The sequence below is a fragment of the Pseudonaja textilis genome, chromosome 2 (assembly GCF_049901715.1).
Source record: "Pseudonaja textilis isolate UNSWEBS1 chromosome 2, rPseTex1.2, whole genome shotgun sequence".
In the NCBI taxonomy this organism is placed as follows: Eukaryota; Metazoa; Chordata; class Lepidosauria; order Squamata; family Elapidae; genus Pseudonaja; species Pseudonaja textilis.
In genome coordinates this window covers 64,592,456-64,618,766 of record NC_141991.1, presented here as the reverse complement: position 1 = coordinate 64,618,766, position 26,311 = coordinate 64,592,456, and the positions used below count along the sequence as shown (strand labels likewise).

Sequence of the window (26,311 nt, the reverse complement as noted above, 5' to 3'; positions counted from 1 at the left end):
GAAGAAATGATCACCAGTGGGAGAAAAGCTTGTCAGTAATATCTTCATTAACGACTTAGACGAGGGAATAGAAGGGGAACTTACCAAATTTGCAGATGATACTAAGCTGGCAGGAATAGCTAACACCCAAGAAGATAGGCTCAAGATCCAGATGGATCCTGACAGACTAGAACACTGGGCCGTATCTAACAAAATGAAATTCAATGTAGAGAAAAGTAAAGTCCCACACTTAGGCAAGAAAAACCAAAAGTGCACATATAGACTGGGTGAAACCAGGCTCAATAGCAGTAACTATGAGAGGGACCTTGGAGTCTTAGTGGACAACCAGCTAAATATGAGCCAGCAAAAAAAGCTAATGCAATCCTAAATTGTATTAACAGAGGGATACAATCAAGATCAAGGGAAGTACTAATACCACTCTATAAAGCCTTAGTAAGACCACACCTAGAGTACTGCATCCAGTTTTGGTCACCACATTATAAAAAAGATGCTGAGACTCTAGAAAAAGTACAGAGAAGAGCAACCAGGATGATTAGGGGACTGGAGACTAAGGCTTATGAAGAACGGTTACAGGAACTGGGCATGGCTAGTCTAGTGAAGAGAAGGACCAGGGGAGACATGATAGCAGTCTTCCAATATTTGAGGGGCTGCCACAGGGAGGAAGGGGTCAAGCTATTTTCTAAAGCACCTGTAGGCCAGACAAGGAATAATGGATGGAAACTGAACAAGGAGAGATTTAATCTGGAAATAAGGGGAAACTTTCTGACAGTGAGAACAATCAACCAATGGAACAGTCTGCCGTCAGAAGTTGTGAGAGCGCCATCACTTGAGACTTTCAAGAAGAGATTGGACCGCCATCAGTCAGAAACGGTGTAGGATCTCCCGCTTGGGCAGGGGGGATTGGACTAGATGACCTACAAGGTCCCTTCCAACTCCGATTATCTGTTATCTGTTATCAGTTCGATCCTCAGTGAAACTTTCCCATGAACCTGTGGATGCTTCAGAAATGGCCTGCTTCATTTGTGGAACTTTATGGGATGATCAGATGTCACCTCCTGTTTATATTATTTATTATATATTCTTTTTTTTTTCTTAAATACAAAAGCCCACTTTCTTTGATATCACTAAGAGCCATCAATTAATATTTCTCAGGGGTGGAGATCAGGGAAGGTAATGGTAAAGGAAATTGAAAGACCCAGAGGTTCAACAGTCAAGGACAAGAGGAAGGAAATGATTGAACCATTTCATGGCATACCTATTCATAGTGAACAAAATGGTGCTTCATGCAGGAGGAAATTAAAGTAAAATATAAAAGGCAACTTTCATGAAGGCAGTGCTACTGAAAAGTATAGAAATTAAGAGGACTAAAATGCTCAGTGTGCCGAACAAAGTATGTGGTGAGAACAATACAAAAAACAAGAACAAAATCTTCATTTTACTGGAATTTCAAGCATTTAAAACTGAGGCGCCTGGAAACAGACACGCTGCTTTAATAAACTGCAGATAGGGACTGTTTATGCTTCCTTCTCAAACATCGCCTGGCCCTAATATGAGTAATATGGAAACATACTTTCTACCTGGCATTTAGGTCCTTGGGCTTAGGAAGGGAAAATGGACTTCATTCAATATTTGTTTCCATGAAATGGATGTGAAAAAGAGGGCAGCTATGCATCTCGGGTTTAGTGTTGATTCTGCACAGCATGGAAAGGCAGGCGCTTAAGCCAGAGAAAAGGTGCTGTAAAACGTGACTCAGTTGTAATGGTTCCCGGGTGGAATAATACATTCCTGCATTGCTCAGGTTAAAAGGCTGAACTATTTGGCCTGGAAGCAAGGCTGAGCTGCAGGCAGGTGAGAGGGGATCTGGCCATTAGTTCTCAGCAGGTTCGGGCAAGGTTGGAGAATGTAGTTGCTTATCTTCCCTCACCCATAAACATTCCTGCTGAGCCATTCATCTGTTCCTTAGATAAAGCCATGCCATTTGAATTCCAGCTGGAATGGACAGGAATAACAAACTCAGGTGCCTTGCAGGGACTATCACAAAACAGGGACAAAACTCAGCTGAAGCCATTCTTTCTTAAAATCAACAGCATGACTGATGAAGAACATGCATGATTCTTAACACTCAGCATCCAAAGAGGTGGCTGGCTTATAAATGCCACGTAGGCCTTGGTGTGCTACGTTAAGGTCAAGATGGGTCAGCCTGGGAAGAAATACTGTGTCCAACCAATGCCCAATGGAGTGGCTAGTCTATGCTCGGTTGCTTTGCCCGCTTGCCAGTGCAGGTGACCAGGCAGGAATTTCTACCAGGGTGGTGGGTTGTAATTCTTTCTTTGCTTTCTCTTCCCTTAGGTTGCAGTGGGTGAATAACTGGTAGAACAAACAAGGACTCTGTTAAACAAGCAAAATCTAAATGCGAACAATGAGCCACCAAAGAAAATAACCAAAAGAGAAGTGGGGAAATAATCCCAAAGGGCATGCTTTGTTGTGGTTTAGTCATTTAGATTTGCTGACTGTTCATGTCCTGTTGGACTTCTTCTTTTTTTTTTTTGCCAGAACTGTATGCCAGTAATTGCTCCCTTTTAAAGTTATGCTTGTATCATCAGTGATATATTGATCATCTTGTCTTCTATTTTGCCTTTGAGTTTTCCAAGCCTCAGGGTCTTCTCCAAAGGCCGGCTTTCGAATTATGCGCCCGTAATATTTAGCTTCATTGTTACTGCTTCTAATGAACCCTCTGATTTTTTTTTTCTTAATCAAGTTTTGAATGATTTGTTCCTGTTGTGGTCTAAGGTTTTCTCAACAATTTCCTGCGGCACCTCAGTTCAAAGGCATCTCTTACCCGATGTTGTGCAGAGTTTCCAGAAAAGGAAACACATTTACACTCTGTGAAGCATTATGTCTGTGACATTTGACGAGATCACGGTGGAGATTCATGATGTAAAAGGACATAGAGGTACCACCAAACAAAGGACAAATGTGCAAAATCAAAAGAATAAAACCCTCCCAGGTGCTGCTAAATTGTTGGTTCATTCCATGCACAGCAATGAATGCAGGACTACTTTTTCAGATTTTTTTTTCTTTTTAAAAAACTGCATTACAATTTGACATTTGTGTGAATGTCACTTTCAGTCTATTGGTATATTGTTAGCTTGAATTCTTATATTTGGTTATATTTCTTGGCTGGATTTAGAGAAGATTTCTTCCCCAGCAGCAAAATCTGCTTCAGCCTCAGTTACTAATGTCTGGTTGCTTGGATTGATTATTTTTTTGTGCTTGAGGAACAAAATATGAGAGGAGCAGGGAGAAATAAATAAAAAATATGCACAGTACATTGAATAAATCATACTCTCCTGGTTCTGATACACTGACAGCTACGTTTGTTATCCATGTTGTCTCTACCATGGAATTTAGCTCGTTCAGGAATGAAGCAAGGACCAAATTATAACTTCTTTATCTTATTCTGAGAAGACCAAACTGAACTCACGGAGGGACCATCTCTTATGGATTGGTTAGTTACACTAGTTCTCAGAATGATCTGGGCAGTAATAGATGAGCACATTGCTTACTTCTTTTTAAGCCAAAATTCAGAATGATTTTAATGCCGAGCGTTGCACAGCACATTCAGCTATGTGCCTCATGCAGTCAATGAATCCACAGTGCCATTTTTACCACCAGCATACAGGGATCTTTAACAGATGTTTCTGACATACTGTGTCATGTAGAGCCCAAATAGCTACAGACCTTGGATGCCAGTTACTGACATTAAACCAGATGCCCTGCTGAAAAATCACCGTAGGTGTAATATCTAGTTTACCATCATCCACTCATTTATGAATATAGTGGTCATTTCAGATCCATACAACAGCCTGGTTAAAAACTCAAATGGGGAGTGTTGTTTCTTGGAGTTTCATAACAGACAGTGCTCTGAGAATAAAGCCACTGTTGTTTTGAACTGCCCTGTTCTTCCAAATAGCCACACATCACTCCTATTTCAATAAGCATAGATATTGCCTTTTATTTGACCAAATAATTCAATTTAGCCATCTCAGCAAGTTCCATCATCTTCATCAACCACCCCTCCATTGTGGGTAATCCCAAATCTTTATCTGTGCATACAATTACCTTGCTGCAGTTATCACGTAAAAAAACAAGATTGCATGACTCCCCCACACCCAAAGGTTTGTCTCTTAATCCCAAAAGAAAAACCTCTGGTCTTTAATCTTTGAGATCCCCCGAATCAGTGTATGCATTTGAAGCCGACATTTTCTTGCCTTTTTACATATCCACCAAACATGATAAAATGTCTCTTCTTGTTGTTCACATCTCCAGCATATCACTTCTGTTTTCGGTACCATATATTAGAAGATTATATGTTCCACATTAATGTGGAGTCCCTCAACTGTTTTAAAGGGGGAAAAAAACAGATAAAGCTATGTGTCATGCACACATCAATGACAACTTAATCCATCATCTCCAGATTATGTCCCACAGGGGTTTCATAATTGTGACAAGAAACAACCAGGAAAATATTTTAAAAGGTAGTTCAGGTATTTTATATTCAGTTAGCATCAAGTAAACTGTGGACCAAATGCTTTAATCAGTAATAAATACAGCAGATATCAAACTACACTGAGCATTTTAAACAAAGAAATTATGGCTGACATCTTGCAAGTCCCAATAGTTCTGAAAATAAAGAGCTCAGTGATTGTGTATCTGCAGACTGGAATTTATTGGTGCAAGTGGTTTCATATAGATGCTAAATGGGATAGGAAACAAATCCCATGACTTTGTTGCCCCAGAGCAGCTTTACAAATTTCAGTACCATCTTCTGGAAGCCACCAAATTATGTACCATAGTTGCAGAATCTGCTATAATGGATAGTGCTCTCGGCTCTATGTTAGACAGTTGATCAAGCATTGAAAACTGCTGAGGGCTATGAGAAATACAGTGAGTTGTACTCTCCCATCTTTCTCATAACAGAATCCCACAAGATTGCCAGATCAGTTTCATGCACTTGTTAACTAGCTTGTAAAAAGATTTAACTGGAACTGGTGATAAAGTGAGTGAAGCCCCCTCCATTTCTCACCCGACTTGACGATTCCACCAAAAATAATGTTTGGTGTATATTTGTGAATAGATTATATGGGAGCTCCCATGCACATCTCTCTTTTGCGTTTCTTCTTATCCCGGGCAAGAAGTCGGGATAATGATGATGATGATGATTGATGATGATGATTGATGATGATATGGAAAGAAACTATGGGGGACAATTTCTTTCCCAAATGGGATGGGTCTATGTCCCAGAGGAGAACAATTGTGCTTGCAGAAGTTCTCTGATCTCACTCATATAAAGAACTTCTTACAGGCCTCTGACTGATGACTTTGAAGCCTCCTGCCAATCACAGTGTATGATCCTAGTCTTAGATGGACTGATGGGCCGAAATGCAATATGGCTTCATATGTTCATAAGCAGCTATCTGCAGCTTAAAATAAGAGAAGCTTATGGTTACCAAGAGAGAGAGAACACAAATTAACAGGAACTCATAACGGAATGAGATATGACTTTGTTTTTTTCATCCCTTCAAGCTTGCCTTGTCACACATTTCTCTGCTAAAGGAAGGGCTACCTAGCAGACCTTGTCAACAAGTTGAGCAAAAATTGCAGGGTAAATTCTTATACCTTCAATCTCCACCAGATCCTGGAAACTCATTCTGTAAATATGCATCTGTTGCAAAAACAGAGGCCAGCCAGTGGGTTTCACCTCAGTGACCAGATACAGCAGGTATTTGGTTTGAAACACTGTTTGAATCACTAGACTCTTGAGTGTAACACAATTGTTCCATTACTAGAGAGTTTTTATTAACCTTCTGTCCCTTTTAGTAAGGCAGGATGTGGGTGGGTAGCAAGCCAGGCCGGAGATGTCTCTTAATGACTCAGAACAATGACCTACTGAGTATAAACTGGTTGGGCCAGTCCGTGGCAGAGCTGCTGCAGGAGAGTTCAAAGACCCAATTACATGTTAAAAGGAAATGCAGCCGAGCTACAAAACTGCAGCTCAATGCCTTCCAGCAATAACAAGGACTTTTGAAGCACAAGGTGGTTTAACTCTTGGATTCCCCAGACTTCAGCCTCCTTAATCAGGGGTTTAGGGAGAAAGATCCTGCTTTCAAACGGACAAATTGTCTACATTCTGAAATGACAATGGCCTTTCTTGAATGTTCAGAAATGCTGCTCTTGGGAGGCCTTAGGGAGCAGACATCATTCAGTCATACCAAAATGGCAATTCTTGTAGAGATAGAGAGAAAAATTAAGCAACACACATCCTGGGTTTCAGAAACAGAGTAACAGGGTTGGAAAGGACCTTTGAGGTCTTCTAGCTCAAACCCCTGCACAGGCAGAAGACCCTATGCCATTTCAGATAAAGGGTTGTCAGTCCAATCCCTTCTTGGAAACCTCCAGCTATGGAGCCCCCACAAGGTCTGCAGGCAAGCCGTTGCGCTGATTAATTGTTCTAACTCTGAGGAAATTTCTCCTTAGTTACAGGTTGCTTCTCTCCTTGATCAGTTTCCATCCATTGCTTCTTGTCCTGCCCTCAGGTGCTTTGGAGAATAAGCTCTCTTCTTTGTGATAGCCCCTTACATATTAGAATAGCGCTCAGCTCTGTCTGTCCAGAACATCCTGAGACATTGAGAAGTGCATCATACTACCGGTACTTGGGCATATGTGAAGTGCAAACCCTTAAAGCAAATGGTGATCGCAACAAGGGATCTCTGATAAAACTAGATTAAACAATTTAACAGTTTTAACAGTCTGGACTATCTACTGCAGGGGTGTCAAACTGGCCACGGGTGAGCCAGATGCATCACGTGCGGGCCACATTCTGCGAATGGGGAAAACATCACAAAACGTTATGTGACGACATGACATGGTGAGTTTGACACCCATGATTTACTGAGTCTAAACTCATCCTAATCATATTCAAAAAACGGTGTTGCTAATATGATGCCTACTGAATTCTATGCAGAATATGCAGCAGTAGGACTTTTCTTAAATATACAGCTGGAACATTGAACGATCTTGTAGTGAGGCAGAGAAACAATGCTTGTCTTAAAAAACTGACCCAGTATATCCAAATTCTTTCTTCTGCCCTCAAGCTTGACCTCTACCTTTTGCAAGCTAGTTTAAGCACACATATATACACCAACACCTGACTCTTCCAACAGTTTTCAACCTCCACTCTCCACCTGTCAGGCACTTCACATCTGCCAATCATTCAACCTAATTTATTTTTTCATGCATTCCTCTCTTTCTTCTGCCTCTTAAAATGTTAAATGCAGTAGAGTGCCACAAACTATGACTAAAGACTGCAACCTACTGATAACAGCCTTCTGCCCAAAGGGATATAGGGAAACACTGGAAATATCCAAGCCTGAAATGGATAGCTTTACGGCTTTTAGCCACTGAAATCTATATTTCCGAAGCTCTTGAGTTCTATTTTGTCAGTATATTTAAATTCTGCCTTTGGGTGTTGGGATGGGCAAAAAGGCGAAGGCTCTCTCGCCTATATCTCTCTAGAGTGAGGATTTACACAAACATTCAGATTTTAAGGATAGTTTCAGGTCTTGCAACTGTTACAGACACAGTAATTACAGAAGTTTTCTTAACTGTTGTTAAAACATTCTTTTAAAGTATATTCTATTGATTGAGATGAAGATACTGCTGTTGTTTTCCCACAGCTATGTCTTATTAGATGAATAAAGGCATGAAGCATTTATTATTATTATATTTCCTTAATATTGCATTCCCATACTTGTCATTTTTAAATATCAATTGCTTAATTACAGGAACATAGAATAAAACCCAACCCTTTTAAATGGATATACAACATTAGGTACCTGTAAATTTTTACCTGTGTGGTAGCTATATACTAACTGATCAGCCCTTATGGATGTTTGCAATTACAGTAATGCTTTTCCTTCAGTCAAGTTTAAAGAAGTATTTTAAAATACTGTAGTTCCAAATAACTCAGATACTTTATCCTTCCTTAGACACAAGGGAGAAACAATTTTGTTTTATGGCATATGTTTCTCTTTTTAAAGATTCTAAATTGTAATTGTTACAATGATGTACATAATAATGTACTGTAGGAAACAGCAGATACCAGGATCCAATATATTTATTGGTATATTTCATTTCATTAGAACTTCTTGACAGTTGAAACGTCTATTTTATCCTCAGGCACCTGTGTGTGAGGAGAGGGTGCGTCAAAAAAATTAAAATGGCACCATGCAGTTGAAGCTCCGCACACTTTTTATTGCACTGTACATGCAATCTATGTTAAAATGGGCAGGACTCTCATGATCACATTCACTATCTTGATTATAGAGTATAAACTGGCAGCAAACCCCTCTCCTTACTAGCACTGATGATGTTACCTACTTTGGGTAATGAAACGTGCTTAAGAAAGCAAGAAAGCTCAGAAAGCACCAAAGACCCCTCATTTCAACCCCGGGCTACAAATATTCTCCTTTATTGGTATTATCTTGTGATTCTTTTTAATCTCTTCAGCAAACACCCCTGATATCCATTAAATCAAATGGTATATATGAAAATGAGGTAAACGGGAGGGGGGGGCTTTTTGATGCAATCATCTGTACTCTTTTTTTCTCCATGTTTTGGGTTCCCCCATAACCTCCAATGAAACTGCAGGTGCTTTACTTCAGAGATTGTGTTTCTTAGGCTCACCAGCAAATCCAGCCCCCAAAGTCAGCAGGTATCCCGTATCAAAGTTGCTCACACAAACACATCTACAGCTAGTTCTACTGCATTCTCTTCAGCACACATCAGACAAAGTCACCTAGGCTTCTGGCAAGATATATTATTCATCATTTTGCTACCAATGACTTGCTGGCAAAAAGAGATAGGGCCAGTTCAACCATTTGCATCATAATTAGTCTGCCAAGGTCTCCTGAAAAATCTCTGATCCATTTTATTCATTTCAAACTACAATTAACAAATCAAGAGACCTATCCTCCCAGCAAAAGAAAGTTGATGAGGGCAGCAGCTGGTTTTGTTCAGCAACAAGTACTCTGTAGACAGCTTATCTCTGTTTTCATGTAGGCAAGCGCCTCTTCTCTGTGTAATAGCAGTCTGATACATCTGCCAATGTGTGCTAAGGCCACCTAATTATGTATCAATAAAATTATATGTTTACTTTGCACTAGCTTGTCATTTCCAGCTCTCAATTATTGTAGTCACAGTCTTTCCCGTGCTACTATGCTTAGAATGGAAGCCTGCTGAATCTGTCAAATGCAGTCACTACCTTTCATTTAGCCTCTAATCTCTGTCTGTAGATGGAGAACTTTTGCTTCAATCCTTGTTCAATCATAAAATTAAATTGTACATGAAACAGCATCTCTTGGTCACTTATCTATAGTATTAGGACCTACCATGGAAGGTATGTCCTCGTATAAATTAGAAGAGATAAATTAGAGGGATAATACATGTGGATGCCCAGGAAGACCATTACATGAAGGTTAGTGTTCAACTGACCTTGAGAAGACTCAGGTTCTAGTCCACCTTCAGCCTTCCCTTAGAAGCTCATGGAATAATTTGGGGCCAATTACTCCCTCTCAGTCCAACCTACCTAACAAGATTTTTGCTATGAGGAAAAATAGGAGGAGGAAGCACTACTTTCAATAGGATTTTCAGTAGGAGAGCCAGTTTGGCCTAGTGGCGAAGGCTCCAGGCTAGGGAAGAGGAGACCAAGGCCTCAATCCCTGCCTCAGCCATGAGGGCCATTGGGCCAGTCACTCTCTCTCAGCCCAACCCACATCACAGGGTTGATGTTGTGGGGGGAAATAGGAGGAAAATGGGTTGGGAGGTGTTTATCGCCTTGAGTTAGTTATATGAATAATAAAAGTGGGATATAAATAAATAAATAAATTTTAAAATCATACCAGAAAAGCATAGAATGGGGAAAAAGAAAAGATACCTGAGCCCAGTGCTCTCAAACTGGATTGCCCATGTCCCCCAGTGTCTAGAGAGCATTGGATGGAAAGTCTATACCCAATAAAACTTTATTTACTTGCATCTGCTATTATACCCAAATTAGAAACAGAAGCAAATAACATCTTCTAATTTTGTTACAATGAATATAATTGGGAAAATCATCTAATTTATATCTATGTACGCATTATTAAAACATAAAGATATAGCGAACTCTGTGACATTAAAAAAAAAAGATAAACAATTTAGGTGAAGATCTGTGGCCAAAATGGGATTTCTGCCGTCCCCCCCAAAAAAGAATTTGGAGTTGAGGAAGAGCTTTTTCCATCCTATAGATATTTTTGGATGTGTTTGAATCCACGAATCTCAGTGATTGTGCTTATCAACTGTTCAAAATTACGTAACTGAACTCTACTAAGGTATGCTATTCCTCAAACTGAACTGTAGCTTGTCTGTTCTCACTGAGAGCTAAGAGAAATGCAAGAGAAGCTACCCCTTGATCTGCCACTGAGTTATCATTGCAGGACAAGCGTTGCTTCTCTTCCAATTCTTGGAGAGACCTGACTGAGGAAAGTCAGGCTACCAATGCCCCTTTGGTCTCTCGCCCCAGTAAGGCCTGTGACTTCTTGTCTTTTCAGGGCCTGCTCTGCTCCAACAGAATTGTGAGTTGTAAAGTGACCATTGATTGGTCAAGAAAGAAAGCAGAGGTACATGGGATGAGCATCAGGCTTGGTAACAGAAAATTCAGAAGCTCTGTCTTCTCTCTAAGCTACACATTTTTACCTAGACATGATTATGAGGCTTGTCAGGTGAGGGAGAGACAACAATAAAGGCAGGAAATGTGCAAGCAGGTGTAGATGCATGTATAAACACACACACACACTCACGAACAGATCAATAGCTGCAAATAAACAGCAGCTAGAGTACAGTTGGATGGCTTAGGACTTCTAACTGTTGCTAAATAACATCTCCAGCACATTAAGTCAGCACAAACAATTCTGAGGGATATTGGGAATTGCAGTTCATCAACATTTTTTACCCCTGAACAAGAGAAACTGACAATAACTGTGTGGAAAGGGAATTTCACGAAGGCAGTAGTGTCACAAAAACGGGGGACGAGCGGTCTGCCACCTCCAAGTGGTGTCCCCTGGATGCGCGGCCGTCAAATGCTGACCGTAACTGAGAGCAGACCCTCCGGCGACAGGCCCACGCGACAGGCCGGCTGGAGTACTCAAATGCCGCATCAACATGGTGGAAACGTCCACTACAAAACACACGTCCAATGCTACCGCGTTCGGGGAACCGACGGGCGCAGGAGACCATTGGCCTCGCGCCAAAAATCAACGAAATGGTCCACGCGGAAAGCACGGCGCACCTGCACCGTGTGAAAGCTATGGCGACTGCGTCCGGGTCCGATGCGCACGGAGACTACCCGATCCGTGTGAAAAAGCATAGCGGGGAACAGAGGACTGCCAGACGCTCAAGGTGGCCACCTGGGCGTGGATTCGCTGACTGGACGCCGACCGAGATCGTCAGGGCCATGCGGGACAGGAAGCTGGACATCTGCTGCCTCCAGGAAACTCGCTGGAAGGGCAACAAGGCTACGACTATAGACGGCTACAAGATCATATACACCAGCTGTAAGGAAAACCGCGGCGGTGTAGCTGTGGTTGTCAGTCCAAGCTGGCAAAGCTCCGTCGCAGAAGTTAAGCGCCTCACAGAGCGACTGATGATAATCGTCGTGGCGACCAAGAGGCAGCGCCTACACATCTTGTCCGCCTACGCCCCTCAGATCGGATGTCACGAGGAGGAGAAGGATACCTTCTGGGAACTGCTCGACATCCAACTCAGGCAGATCCCACACGAAGACGACATCATCATCTCGGGCGACCTGAATGGTCATGTAGGGCGGGACAAAAACGGACACCAGTGCCACGGTGGGCACGGCACAGGCGATACGAATGAGAATGGCCAGAGGATCCTGGACTTTGCCGACTCCCATGATATGACCATCACGAATACCTGCTTCATTAGGCGAGAATCTCAACTCCTCACCTACCATAGCAGAAACGGGAGCCACCACACACAGATCGACTACATCATCGTCGACGAAGAGCCGCTAAAAACGTGCTCAACGCCAAGGTGTACCCGTCAGAATCGAGCAGTCAGCACAGGCCGCTGATGGCGAAGATCAGGATCAGCAAGCCCAAGACCAGGATTGACAAAAGGAATGCAGACCAGCCACGAATCAAGTGGTGGAACCAGAAGAAGATGGCGGGACCCCTCATCAAACCGGAGCAGTTCCCGCAGATGGTCGACGGGCCACAGGAAGCGTGGTCCATGCTGAAGAGCACTGTTCACACTGCCGGCTGCCAACAGCTTGGTTGCACCAAGCCAGGACGGAGACGCATCGAGCGAGATACATGGCTCTGGACACCGGAAGTACAAGATGCCGTACACCTGAAGAAAACGGCTCTACAAGGCCTTTCTTCAGGACAAGACCAGCGAAGCTCTGCGAATACAAGGCGGCCAAAAGGCAGCCAAGAAAGCAGTAGCGAAAGCCAGAAGCTCCCACTACGATGACATCTACGAGAAGCTGAACACGCGAGAAGGCGAGAATGAGATCTACCGCCTAGCCAAACACAGACACAGGAAGACCCTGGACATTGACCAGTTTCATGGGATCAACGATGAAAGGGGAAATTTGATCGTCAACCCCAGAGACGCTGCGGAGAGGTGGCGGCAATACTTGAGAAGATCTCCACCGAGGAGTTCCCACACCCACGAACCCCGCGAGGTGACCCAGTTGAAGGCCCAGTCTCAGGCATTTATGCCAGCGAGGTCGCCGATGCCATCAAGGCCATGAAAAACGGTAGGCAACAGGACCAGACGACATCCCTGCCGACTTCTGGAAAAAGGCACTACCGGGCTCGGCATTGTGGCTGTGCGAGCTGTTCAACAACATCGTCTCCACGGGAAAAGTGCCACACGACTGGTACCGCAGCACCACTGTTCCGATCTGGAAGGGAAAGGGCAGCCCAGCGGACTGCTCCAACTACAGACCGGTCAGGTTACTGTCACACACTATGAAGATCTTTGAACGCGTCCTTGATAAGCGCATTCGGGACATCGTCGACATCAGCGTCAACCAGGCTGGATTCATCAAGAACTGCGGCACCACCGACGCCATCTTTGGTGTGCGGATGCTGATGGAGGCTCACAGAGAGAAGAAAATCCCGCTCCACACTGCCTTCCTAGACTTGGAAAAGGCCTTCGACCGAGTCCCGCACGATCTCATCTGGTGCGCACTGCGAGATCACGGCGTGCCTGAGCTGCTCGTACAATGGGTCCAACTCCTATACAGATGTCACAAAAGCCGTGTAAAGCGGCAGCTGGGATATCAGAGGAGTTTAATATTACCGTCGGCGTACACCAGGGCTCTGCTCTCTCACCACTGCTGTTCATTCTGGTGATGGACACAATTACACACGACCTGTACACGCCCGCCCCATGGACGCTGCTCTACGCCGATGATGTGTTCCTGGCCAACCTGTGCAAGGCTGAACTCGAGCACCGAGTCCAACAGTGGCACGACCGCCTCGAGCAGTTCGGGCTCCGGCTGAACCTAAAGAAGTCCGAATACCTGACCACTGATAATGAAATGACAGGCTCCATCCACGTGAACGGGCAGGAGCTACCACGCGCCTCCACCTTCAAGTACCTGGGAACTACTCTTGGGGAAGAAGGCCTACTACAAACTGAGGTGGCAGCCAGGATCAATGCAGCGTGGGGCAAATGGAAGTCCGTCACGGGCGTCCTCTGTGACAAGAAGATGCCGCGCCTGAAGGCGAAAATCTATAACTCTGTGGTGCGCCCGTGGCCATATACGGCGCAGAGTGCTGGCCGACGACCAAAGAAGCCGAAAGCAGACTCCAGATAATGGAGATGCGAATGCTCCGATGGTCGGTAGGCCTCACCCTACCGATCGCGTCAGGAACGAAGAAGTGCGTGAAGCGGTTCAACGTCGTGCCCATCCCCACGGTCATGAGGCAGTCCCGGCTACGATGGTTCGCCACGTGAGCGCGCCAAGGAAGAATCCATCATCAAATCTGTAATGAAGGTGACTGTCGGAGGAGTGAGACCGCGTGGTAGACCTAAACAACGCTGGATGGACACGATCAAGGCCGATCTAGAGATCGCGAAGGCAGACCCGACACACGTGGCAGACAGAGAGGTGTGGAAGCAGTACTCAAGGACATTAGCGGACCTCGCCCGAGCGCGAGACAAACGCTGAAGAAAAAGAAGAAGAAGAAAAAGTAGTGTCACAAAAACCAGGAAAAGCCTAAGGGGAACATCAGGTCAGCTAGAAAACAAACTTATATAGGAAAAGGAATCAAATAAAAAGTATTAAAGAATCCCTATAGACAAAAGCCTAAGTAATTAAGAAAACTAGACAAATAGGAAAAGGAAACAAAAGATAATTTAGAAAACCCTTACAAACACAGGGCATACCAAATAAGCAAAACAAACAGACAAAAGACACAAAATATAAATTATAAAAGGGACAGACAGAAGATTGCCACAGAACAAATATGAAAAACTATCTTAAGGCTAAAAGAGATTACAGAAAACCAATAATACAATCTGGCCACCCCGCGGAGTTTGCCTTCCGCACCCCACAGAGTTTGCTTCCGCACCCTGTGGAGTTTGCCCTCCGACGGAAATAAAGACAAACTCAAACAGGATTTGAAACATTAGGCACAAATACAAACACTCACACAAAATCAACTTACAAAGGGAGAAAAGGGTATAAAAAACCAGGGGCTTACCATAAGAAGCTAGCTAGCCCAGAAATGCAGACTTCTTGCTGTTCTCCGCCTTCCTGAAAAATAAAAAGATCCAGCTTTCAAGCAGTTGTCCGTATCCTTGCACCGGAGCTCTCCTAGCGGGAAAATCGAATCTTCGAAAGAAAGGCATTTTGACACCTTTCAACAACTGTCAATAATGGCAAAGAGTCTGGTGGTGCCTCTGAGAGGGACATTCTTAATCTTTCAGGATTGGCAGGCATTCAACCTATTTCAAATACATTTTTTAAAGTTGATATTTAGAAAAACAGTTCCATTCCAGTCGTTACACAAAATTTGACTTCGCTGAATTTCATTTGTATAATGGTAATAAACTCCTCTGGGCAAATGCACATATAATTAGTTAGGTCATCTATGAAACAGAATTATTTTTTAAATTGTTGATTGATGGTGCTTTTTATTTTTCAACCTCTCTCTCCAGTTATAAGAAAGCTGACATTTGATATAGAAAAAAATCAAGATTTTGGGCCCTATGTTGAAAATAGTGAAAGCTGAATAAGTTTTGCCATTCAAGATTTTTCCCTCCATAAGAAAAGCTGTTTTTCCTAAGGGCCCTTCCAAATTTATTGGACTATATCTGCATCAAATGATGAAAATCATCATTCAATATATATGGAAAACATCAGGTTGAGAAATGCTGAACCAGGAGTCCCTGGACAGGAATCTAGAGACCTCCTTAGTCAAGCTAAAGCAAGTCTGGTTTCCTTCACTTTTTACATGGTTGAACTCCAAAAAGATTGATTAAATCCAGAACCAAATATTTCCTACTAACACCAATAACCTGGACAAGAGTTAGACTCAAAATATCAGGCCAACAGGCTATTGCCGAGAGCAGGAGTGTCAAACTCACGTCGTCATGGTGGCATCATGTAACATATTGGGACTTTCCCCCCCCCTTTGCTAAACCAGGTGTGGGCGTGGCCAGCATATGATGCATCTGGCCCATGGGCTGGGAGTTTGACAGCCCTGGCCAGGGTTGGGCTTCAAAAATTTTAGCAAAGGGTTTTCTGCCCAGTTGTTGGATGGGCATGGCCATGGTGAGTGTGGCCTAGTCAGCCTCCTGCACCATGGTGGGGGGGGGGCATTTTTGCCCTCCCCAGGCTCCGGAGGCTTTCCTCCAGCCTCTAGGAGGGAGAAAATGGCCTCCCTGGGCTGCGGAAGCTCTCTGGAAGCAGAAAACGGGCCCATTTCTGACCTTCCCGAACTTCCGGGAGGCTCATTTTTCGCCCTCCCCGAGCCTCCGCAAACATACTGCGCTTACCTGCATCCAAAATGGGCTGTGGGGAGAATCCTGGGAGGGGTGAGGCGGGATGGGCAGGGTTAGCCAGGAGTGGGATTTGGGGGGTTCTCCAAACTGCACAGAATTTTAGCTAGGGGCTCTCCTGAATCCCTGTGAACCCCCACCAGCCCTGGCCTAGAGTATCTCTCTTTAAAGAGACTTTACAGTCACCACTCCTATATGCCTGAGGGCAAAACAACCCAGGGCCTCTCCTTGCAGAGGGCAGCTGCAGAGTCCAGGACACATATTAGAGCTAAGCACCCCCATCGGCACCTTCCCTGACCACGAGGCCCACCCTCTTTTTCTCTCCTGCCCCTGCTGGCAGCCCTACACATTGCTGTGCTTGGGTTTGGCACGTCTCACACACAGTGAAAGAGAGCTGTAAGATGAGCTCAGTCCAATTCCAGAGATGGGGAGTTTGGTGCCACTGAGTCAGAGGAGAGGCGTGCGGGAGCTGGGTGGAAGGGAGAGAGAGAGGCTAAAAATATCACAGAAAAGCAACACACAAGGAGATCTGTTGGGTGGAAAACACAGCCAGACAAGGGCAGGTAAAGACACCCAGAAGAGGCTTTGTCTCTCTCTGTTTAATTCCTGCTAAATATCCAACCAAACGTAAATTCTTATTTGCTGGGATTCCTGTTTCCGAGGGCCAGGAAGCCCATTAGCAATAAGCTATGAATTTAGACTAGTTTTTCTACTAGGCAGGAACCCTATCATTCAGTAAACATATCAGGAAACACACTGATGTGCCTATTAATCCTCAGCTACTTCTATTTCTGCCCAGACCACACAATCTCGCACTTGATATCAAGGCATTTGTTACCACATTCTGTTCCACATCATCCGAACAATGAAATGTTGTTGTTTTTTTTAAAACAAAGCCTGTATCTAGGAGTTTTGTAGCAGAAGGAAAACTGGGAGGTGGGATAGGGCAGTAACTGTACTCATGACCACAGCCGGAGGAATGATGATCCTGCATCAGAGACAGCTAAACTTGTTCCTGGAGATTAGGATCCAGATTGATCACTCAGTAGAGCAAAGTTCAGTTGGAGAAGTTAGGAGATTCTTTAACTGCGTCAGAAAAAGTTCCAGGAATACAAGCTTTCCCTCTTCCCAATGCCTCCCTCCTCCTCTTACGCTTTTGAGAAGTGAGCACTTGATCAGATCCTGGAGCCTTCTTCAAAGCACCGTTATCTTTCCCTTGGTCTTTTCTTTCTCTCTCGGTGGCTCTTTTTGGCTTGTACATTCAACTCAGATTGTCTTCAGTTCCCATACGGGAAGACCACACAACAGGGAAGGATTCCTGCATCTTTGGGTAACGGGACAGAAGCGTTACACCTGCTGAAGGGCTTGACTTTTGCACAACTGTTAAGACTCTAGGAACTTTTGCCCTTAGCTTTCTGTTCTCTCCTCCCATTCTCTGGTGCACCAGCCACATATCCTACAAGCTACATACCAGCCCAAAGTTAGGATTCTACCCTAAAGCTGGTAATGCAGAAGAAATCAATGTTACCTTTGCTCCTGGGGCTTGACAGAAGCTTACTGATATTTTTTCCCCCCCACTCTCTGGGAAGGTTGTGTTTGCTCAGCTGCTGGCAGAGGAAAAGACATTGTTTTTGTGGAGAAAGAATGTAGCAGTGTGGGAACAGGTGGCAGAGAAATACAGGGGCTATTCAGTGTGTTTGTGTCTGTGTGTGTGTGTGTGAAAGAGAGGGGGGAGAGGGAGAGAGAGAGAGCACCCTGCAGGTCAGGAGTTCTCTTCAAACCAGCAAGAGAGATTGCCTGCTCCCCTCCAGAATGACAGGAGCAATTCCAACATCCTATAGAAAGTGTGTCTCCCATTACTACTGTATTTCATGCTTTGGAAAAACATGCAGACTTTGAAATTCTGACACAATTGCTAAAGGCAGCGAACAGCATTTATCCTTCGTAAGGGAGATTCTAGGTGGTCACTTTCTCTTGCAATGTTTTCCACAATGGCTGTTATGACAATCTTCTTCCTATTTGTGTTGAAGTGAGAAACACTGCCAAGGGCTGCTTAGCTGGCCAACTCCCCTAGGCAGTCTACTTGTATTCCTCTGAAAAGATCAAGTGATGGATTCTCTTATTCACAGAAATATTTACTGGATCCTCTTATGCTTCCTCCTGCAATGGGATTAGATTAACCATAGTGAGTTTAACACCAGAGTCAGCATTGGAAAAGGGCAGGAGGGAAGGATCCGGCATTCCTTAGACTGTGGGTCTGTGGCGGTAGCAACTGGGCCTGTGCCTGCATGCATAGCAAGACAATGGCAGCATTGAGATGGGGTTATTTCAAGAATCTGCTTGAGATCCTCATGCTGCACCCACAGAGATTAACCTTCTCTGAACAGCTCATGAGCTTTATGGCCTTCTACCCACTGCCTTTCCCATAGGGGCTTTGGGTAACACCAAGACCCAGTCAGCTTTCTTGCTGTATGTCTTCCCAAGCTTCTGTAATTTGAGGTCTTCGGGTCTTTTCTTTTATTTTCCTTTTAGTAACAATATCGCCCCTTCCCTATCTTGTCATCTTCTAGATATATTAAACTATAACTCCCAGAATCTAGTTAGCATTAATACTAACTAACATGGCAGAACATATGCTAGCTGGTAGGTAACTCAGAGAGTTGTCCAACAATTTGGAGGAGACAATATGGGGAAGGCTGGCTATCTTTATCAGTTGACAAAGATATGCAAGAATGAAAAGGAACTTGGGTCAGTCAGAGTGTAAATATATACCTGCACCAAACCTGTTTCCCCTTCTACTCAAGTGTACATATGCCTTGTCAGGATGTCTCAGCTTGCCTCATCCTCCATTGGTTCCATGACTCTCTTTCCTGAGGGTATGAACACAAAAAAGATTAGGAATTCAGCATCATGAACAGAGCTTTTAACTGTTGGCACCTATAGGATGCAAAATCCTGGAAAGAATGAGTTTGGATCAGGAATGTGAAAGATGGACACAGGAATGTTGAACTCAATGGAATAAGGGATATACAGTACTTCGTTGTGTAGACTTGTTATTCTTTCAATCCAGAGTCAACACAATTCTCATTAAATACTTCAAAGCATTGAGACAAAATAGAGCTGTTGAATTCCTGCCCTGTTTCTACTTCCATTACTTCAGACTATTTTGTTTTTGCTTTCATATTCTTTATAATCTATTTCCAACTTTTATTCTCCCTTTATTTTATTTTTTAGTTGCCACTTGCTACTTGTGTTGCTTTCCTCTTCTGGTGTAGAACTTGATGAGGGTCCATGGGAGAGTAAGAGGTTAAAAAAGGTCCACTTCCTCACAGCTTATGTTTTAAACAGTAAACCTTTTGCCTTTGGACCAGAGTTTGAGGATTAACAGAGATTGAAAGTGTTTGAGAATCCTGGTTTAAAGAATGCTGTTGGACCAGGGTATAAGAAGATACACTAAGTGGAATATGCCAATCTATTACCTCCAGAAATCTCATGACATCTTCAAAACTATAGATGACCAACGTACTCTGTACCAGAGTGGCACAGTAAATCTGACTGCTTATTAACATTGTATCACTAATGATTACATTCCAGAAGTAATTTGAGAAACTGACATGAAACGGACCGACTCCAGAGAGTAAACAGCTAGTAATCTGAATCTCAGCAACGTGTTTGAAGATAAAGACTTCAAATAAAATGAAAGTAGGGAGGGTACTCATGTCCTTGGTCTTTCCAGAATGACCATCTGTTGCAATAGTTTCACTGTTTGCAATACATCTTATAAGCAAGTCAGTATCAATTTGCGCTGCCCAAGGATTAAGGTACTGCTTGTTTTATATTTTCCACTGTGGGAAGATAGTGGGCATATATCTTTTCTTCTGTAAGTAGGTACAGTAATATTATCTATGTGGTATTGTGTCATGGAGAGAGGAGAAAAGGGAACAGATTTCTATTCTGAAATAGGATTTGCCCAAAATTTGCTCAACAGAAACCCCTTCACTTGCAAAATGCTGGTTGTCAGAAACATATAAATACTAATTTCTTAAATCTGAGCACCGGTAAACTTGTTAAGCATACACAGATGCCATATGTTTAGATTAAGGTTTCATGTACCAATATGTATTATAATATTAATAATTAACATGTCCTTTCCCACAGAAGGAGGGGGCAAGTTATCACATGCATAATTAACATCCCAATGCTTTGTTCTAGACATCTATCAGTGGGTCTGAGGACAAATAAAGTGAACTAAGATGATTGTGGCTTAATCTTGGGGGGAAAAAAAGAACCAAAGTTTATTCAGCTTGATGCCCACTAGCTTTCATGGGCCTAACCAACAAAATTAGTTTATTATATTTGGAGGGTACCAATCCAGCTATATCTATTTATCCGCCTGACTGCCTGACATTTCTAGGTCATCAACAATTCTGGTCAGCTTAGCATGCAAAAACAGTAAATAGTCAAGTGGATTTTTTTTCTTTCCCTGTGGAGGGGGAAACCACCAACCCCACTAACTCCTCACCCCAACCCCAGAGATAAAACCAAACAAAAGCTTACCTATTGAAAAAGGCAAGTTTTTAATACACTTTTAAAGGCCTCTAAAGTCATGGGAATCTCCATGAGGCCAGGTATGATAAAGAAACCCCACTTCCTGGGCCTTAGTAGAGGACATTGCTTAGCTGATGGCCTAGGACTTATCTGCCAGATCTTCCCATGGACAGTAACCATGGGAAGCAGACAGTCCTTCAAACAGCCAGGCCTTATGCCCTGTAGAATCTTAAAAATAACAACCGGCCCCTTGCATTGCACCTAACTGTACAGGTATCCAGGAAACCTGTACAGTTCATGAAGCATGGGTGTTACCTCACTGTGGCCTGCCTTGCCCATCACTGTTGGTACGGTTCTGTTCTATAACAGCTGTTGGAGAAAAGGCATTGTAATTGGTTCCATAATCCTTTATTTACTTGATAGAGTACAGCTTTCTTTTTCTTTTCTTTTTTTAAAGCATATCTCCCTGCACCTTTTATAGTGCCCTGATCTTTCAACATTTGCAAGAGACAACATTTTCTCTCTTTGGCATGTGGTGAAAAGCATTTTCTGCTAATTCTTGAATGCTGTTAAAAAAAGACAAGCTAGATGTTTTCCATGTCTGCTTCTACTGTATGGCAGTTCTAGAGAAAGTTGACTTCTGGGGATTCTATGTATTTATTGTTAAACTGGTCCCCAGACTTTCCAGTCACCCAAGGCAGCTTTCAGTACCCTGTCTGAAATGTAGCTCACTGCAATGAACTCAGTAAACCAGCAATATATTATTACTACTGCTCATACATAACAGTTCAGTATATCCACACTGTGTCCTTTGCTCATCTGTTCAAAATAGCATCAAGCTTCTTTTAAAAAGACACACACCTGTTTCTTTGGGGATTTTCAGATTTAACTTTGAGCAATCTGGCAAAAGCAGAAAAAGTCTAAGTTACAATAAGAGGATCAAAACAACAGAAAGTCAGTACTGAAGTGATAGAACAAACATTCAAGCACTACAGCAAAATATAATTGATAGGATAACTTTCTATTCTTTTTCTGAGGACTCTTAATGCGGTTATACAAGAAGACAATGAGCTGTTGCAGAAATATCTTAAACAACAATAAAATAACAGACTTACAACAGGAAGATCCCTTGATTTAAGGATGGACATCACTCACTGCCAAAACTAATTGGTTAGTGTGCATGGATCTCATTCACTATAATACTGGCCATTGAAATAGAAGTGGTATTCACCAGGTTCGGATCAGTTCTGGAGAACTGGTAGCGGAAATTTTGAGTAGTTTGGAGAACCAGCAAATACCACCTCTGACTGGCCCCGCCCCCATCTATTCTCTGCCTCCCAAGTTCCAGCTGATTGGCTGGGTCTTCTTTCGTTGCCGAGCTGAAAAACAGGTTAGTGGGGTGGGGAGGGAATGGGGTTTTGTAGTAACCTTCCCCCAGGAGTGGGGATGGAATGGAGATTTTGCATATCCTTTCCCTGCCACGCCCACCAAGCCACGCCCACAGAACCGGTAGTAAAAAAAATTGAATCCAATCACTGCACTGAAAGGTATGACTACCAGATCAGAACTGCAGAAATATGGATGATCATTAAATAGCACAAAGTACTCAACGGTTTTCTTCATCTATTTACTAACATCAGGATTGCAGCCTGAAATTGATTGCGCTGTGCATGAATGAGGAACTTGGAGTCCATTTCTTATCTACTCCTGGCAACATGACAAATGATCAGTTATGATGTGATTTGGAATCTAACAAGAGTTGGAACATGGAATGTTAATGTGTCCAGTTTATTGATAATTTCACAAGATATACAAACTGTATTATTTTATGGATACCAATTGTTTATTTTTTAATATCTGATTTGTCTTTTTTTTACTGAGAATAATCTATTTAGGTAGAAAATTGTGGAACAGTTGTACAAATGCCTATATATGTTTTATAAAACTTAATGTTTTTTAGGTTTCTGAAAGGGATCATTCACCATCAGTTGGGACATTTATAATTCATCCTGTCTACTTTTCCCTGCTTGGATATATAGGATTTTATGAGTATTTCCACACATATTCCCACATGCCCTTTTATTCTTTTAGAAATAGCTAAAATTCCAGACTTTCAAAGCATCAAATTATCAGTTTGAAAATTCTGTACTTTACCTTTTGTTAGCCTTTCCCTTTATATGTAAAATGCTGGGCAGTTTTCCAGCAAATGAACATTCTGAAGTAAAAAAAAATGACGATCCTGTTCTGTTGTATTCCTATGAATACAACTTGAATTCTAAAGATGTGAAACACCTGGGCAAAGGAATTACAAAAGTTATTTTTAAGAGGCAAATTTATTCATTAACATGTCACAACCGACCAATTATTAGAGACTTTGTAGTAAACAAAATTATCACATTTTTAGGAGACAGAAGAATGATTATTATGAACAAGATTTTTTTCATCTTTTCAAAATGTAGCAATATTTATACCTTAACAGCTATAAATACATAAGGCTCACTAATCAATGAATAATTTTGTACTCTTGGAATTCTGATGTAAAAAAGAGAGGTACATACCCAAATACCATAAATCACCTTCATGTACCCTTGTACATTCATATGAAATGAACAGATATGGCTGAAAGAGAAGTATAAACCTTCAATTTATGCAGACAATGTATTCCAGTTTTCTTTGTTATTCTTTTAAAGATAGGTTTTATGAAGGCTTGGTCCAGTTGTTCATATCCTGTTGTTTTGTTTGGTTTTATTATTATTATTGTATTATGAGTTGATAGACTGTAGATTGTAGATAGATTGCAGTAATAAGGTAGCACTCACTTGTTGTCTGCAACTCACCACAAACAAAAAGAAGAAAATAGAATATCATGTAAAGGTTTGCATCTGTGTCCTAGTCTATTGATTGATTTTATCTATCAAATTTATATGGTTGCCCATATGACCCTGGGAGGCAGAAATCAATTTAAGAAGTTAAAAAGCATAACATACAAGATATTAGATCAGCAAGAGAGTCACCTCAATATTTCATTAGTCCCCTGGCCAGATGACCTAGCTAGGTTTTGAAAAACTTCCATAAAATAATTAAGGATGGAGATGGCCTCATTTTGGGGGCAGGAGAGGGAGAATAATGTTCCATAAACAAGCACCGCTACCCATCAAAGATAGTTCATTGACAGATGGGACTTGTAAGATGTTGGCTCTGATGAGATGGTCCGATGTAATCGAGGAGAGGCGATCCCTCAAATAACCCCGCCCCACGCCATGAAGTGTTTTAAAGGTCAAAACCAGCACCTTGAAGTGGACCTGGAAAAAAAATGGCAACCAATGCAGCTCACAGAACAGAGGTGTAACACAAGTTGTTCTAGAAGTATACATAACTGTCTGTGCAACTGCATTTTACACCAGCTGAAGATGCCAGATACTCTTCAAGGGTAGCCCCACAAACAGAACATTACAGTAATCCAATTAAGAGGTGACTAGGGTGTGACTAATTGTCAGCACAACCTCCTGGTCCAGGAACAGTCATAACTGGTATGCAAAATGAAGATGTGAAAAGGCCCTTTTAGCCACAATTCTATGAATAGGAGTCATGAGTCCAGGAGGAGCCCCAGGCTGCGCAGTGGGCCTCTCTGGGGCTGTATAACCCATCCAGCAGCAAAGATGTCATACTCCCAGAACTGGCAGGACCCAAAACTGTGATTTCTTCCCCAAACCCCAAAAACTTTAACTTTAAACTGTCTACTATTGACCTCTCACCCCTTTCCTAAGAGGTCTGTAGGGGCATGCATAAGCGTACCAACGTGCCTACTGTCCCTGTCCTATTGTTTCTTTTTCTTCTTCTTATATGTACCCATTCCATGTATTCATAACCATGCTTATACCTGTTATCTTATAATTGCTTGACTAATAAAATAAATAAATAAATAAAACCCAGAGCCACTCAGACTTGCCAAGGTTTAGCTCAAGCCTAACGTTTTTCAATTCCTCCCAACCTCCACACACCTCTGGACTCTTTGAAAATAAGTGCCACTAAATTGAATAGCACCCTTTCCCAGGTAAATTTGCATGGTATGCTACAAAGTTCATCTAAAGTGATTCTCAAAATAATTTCTCAGATTCTATATTAATAGCATCTTCCTAGGACACACTGTGTATTTTGTATCTATTACTTCATTATTGCAGAATATATTTATGACATTGCATTGCAGAATCTAGAAGAATTATGGCCACAATTCATTTCTACCCATCTGTATCCTCTTAAAAAATTGTTACATATATTTAATAATAAGGTCCACAAATCCATCCTGAACTGGCATTATGTTGCCCAAAGCCATAATGCCCTGTAAACATTCAGCCACATTTGTACACAAGGAAAGACATGTTGTTTGGTGCCTGGAAGACATTTGGGTCTTAAAGATGTCTCAAATATGATTGTGTCAACTGCTTTTTACTTAAGGTCGTTTAACACTTGTAAATAGTTATTGTAGTTCGTCCCCAGTAGAATGAACTCACTAGTTGCTATACTCTTATTCCAAATTTATTTTCGTTTGGGAAGGGAACACAGAAATATTAAAGGCATCTCTTCCCTACATAAACAATCCCCAGTCTCATCCCTGTTGCTAAGATTGTAAACCAATCAATCAACAAAAATGGCCATATTTAAAGCTAGACTAATATGATAGCTCCATATGGAATGGCTGGTGAACATTGTTGGGAAGGATCAGCTGTTGCAAAATGTACAGGCCTGTCATATAAGAAATGTGTCACTATAAGCAATTAATGCCAGTATTTTGACACCCGCCTTTGCTCTGCTGGATACCATTCAGTACTATAGCTGCAATCCAGAAAAACACGTCTCGGTCCCAACACAAAAGCAGGAGCTAAGGTATAGCGATCTGCAGGACACGTGTACTAAGGGATTCAACTGCCTAACCTGCTGAGCCAGGGAACACTTTGGCTTTACTGAAGGAATCAAACCGAATCTGGTTGTTCTTTTTCACCCTGCAATTTCGGAGTGGTTGTGCTCTACATACTCACCAACTTGGCGTTCTCTAGAATAGATTGGGCCAGCTCCAAAAATCCAGCCAGCAGCTACCCTCCAAACACAACACGTGCACTCAAATGGTCGAGCGAACTCAAGTTTAGGATCCTTAAACGGCAATTTCGATATTTTCGGGAAAGAACGTCGTGGCTTTTATTGACCCTTTTTTTTTCTACAGCGGTTTCCTTGCACCTTACAGATTATCTGTGGAGATACCGAGTATCTTTTTCCTCCGCGAGTTAACCGCAGCAGTTCCCTAACAAAACAAGGATATTTTAGGGTTTCCGAAAGGGCTTCAGCCTTGGCCTCGCTTCTACAAAGAGGCGCTGCAGTTGTAGCCTATGAGGCCGGGCCTCAGGGAAGCACCTCCATCTTCCACCCCCACCCCCACCCCCCTGGGTTTTGCCCCTTGGAGGAAAGGAGAAGCCCAAGCGGGCTTTGCAGGTGGGGCGATGCACGTGCCGGATTTCTTTCACCTCCCGCAAGAATGTCGGGACCCGCCAATCGGAAATCGAGCAGCTGAAATCCTACTCAATTTTACCCAATAAGAAATATAAGGAGGGGCGTGGTCTCAATTCTGGGAGTT

General features: G+C 42.6%; 1 long non-coding RNA gene across 4 annotated transcripts in view; it reads right to left on the bottom strand.

The window, feature by feature from the left end:
• LOC148126885 (uncharacterized) overlaps nucleotides 1-26,222 on the bottom strand; it is a 28,597-nt gene extending 2,375 nt beyond the window's left edge. Inside the window, exons 1-6 of one of the 4 annotated variants that reach the window (XR_015741680.1) lie at nucleotides 25,722-26,222; nucleotides 23,244-23,511; nucleotides 22,840-22,977; nucleotides 18,910-19,007; nucleotides 17,666-18,297; nucleotides 14,838-14,890 (exon numbers count right to left, since the gene is read on the bottom strand). This is a non-coding gene — a long non-coding RNA (uncharacterized LOC148126885). The remainder of the gene's footprint in view (nucleotides 1-14,837; nucleotides 14,891-17,665; nucleotides 18,298-18,909; nucleotides 19,008-22,839; nucleotides 22,978-23,243; nucleotides 23,512-25,721) is intronic. The other 3 variants (XR_015741679.1, XR_015741682.1, XR_015741681.1) reach the window with 3 other exon arrangements.
• Between the last annotated feature and the right edge of the window lie 89 nt (nucleotides 26,223-26,311).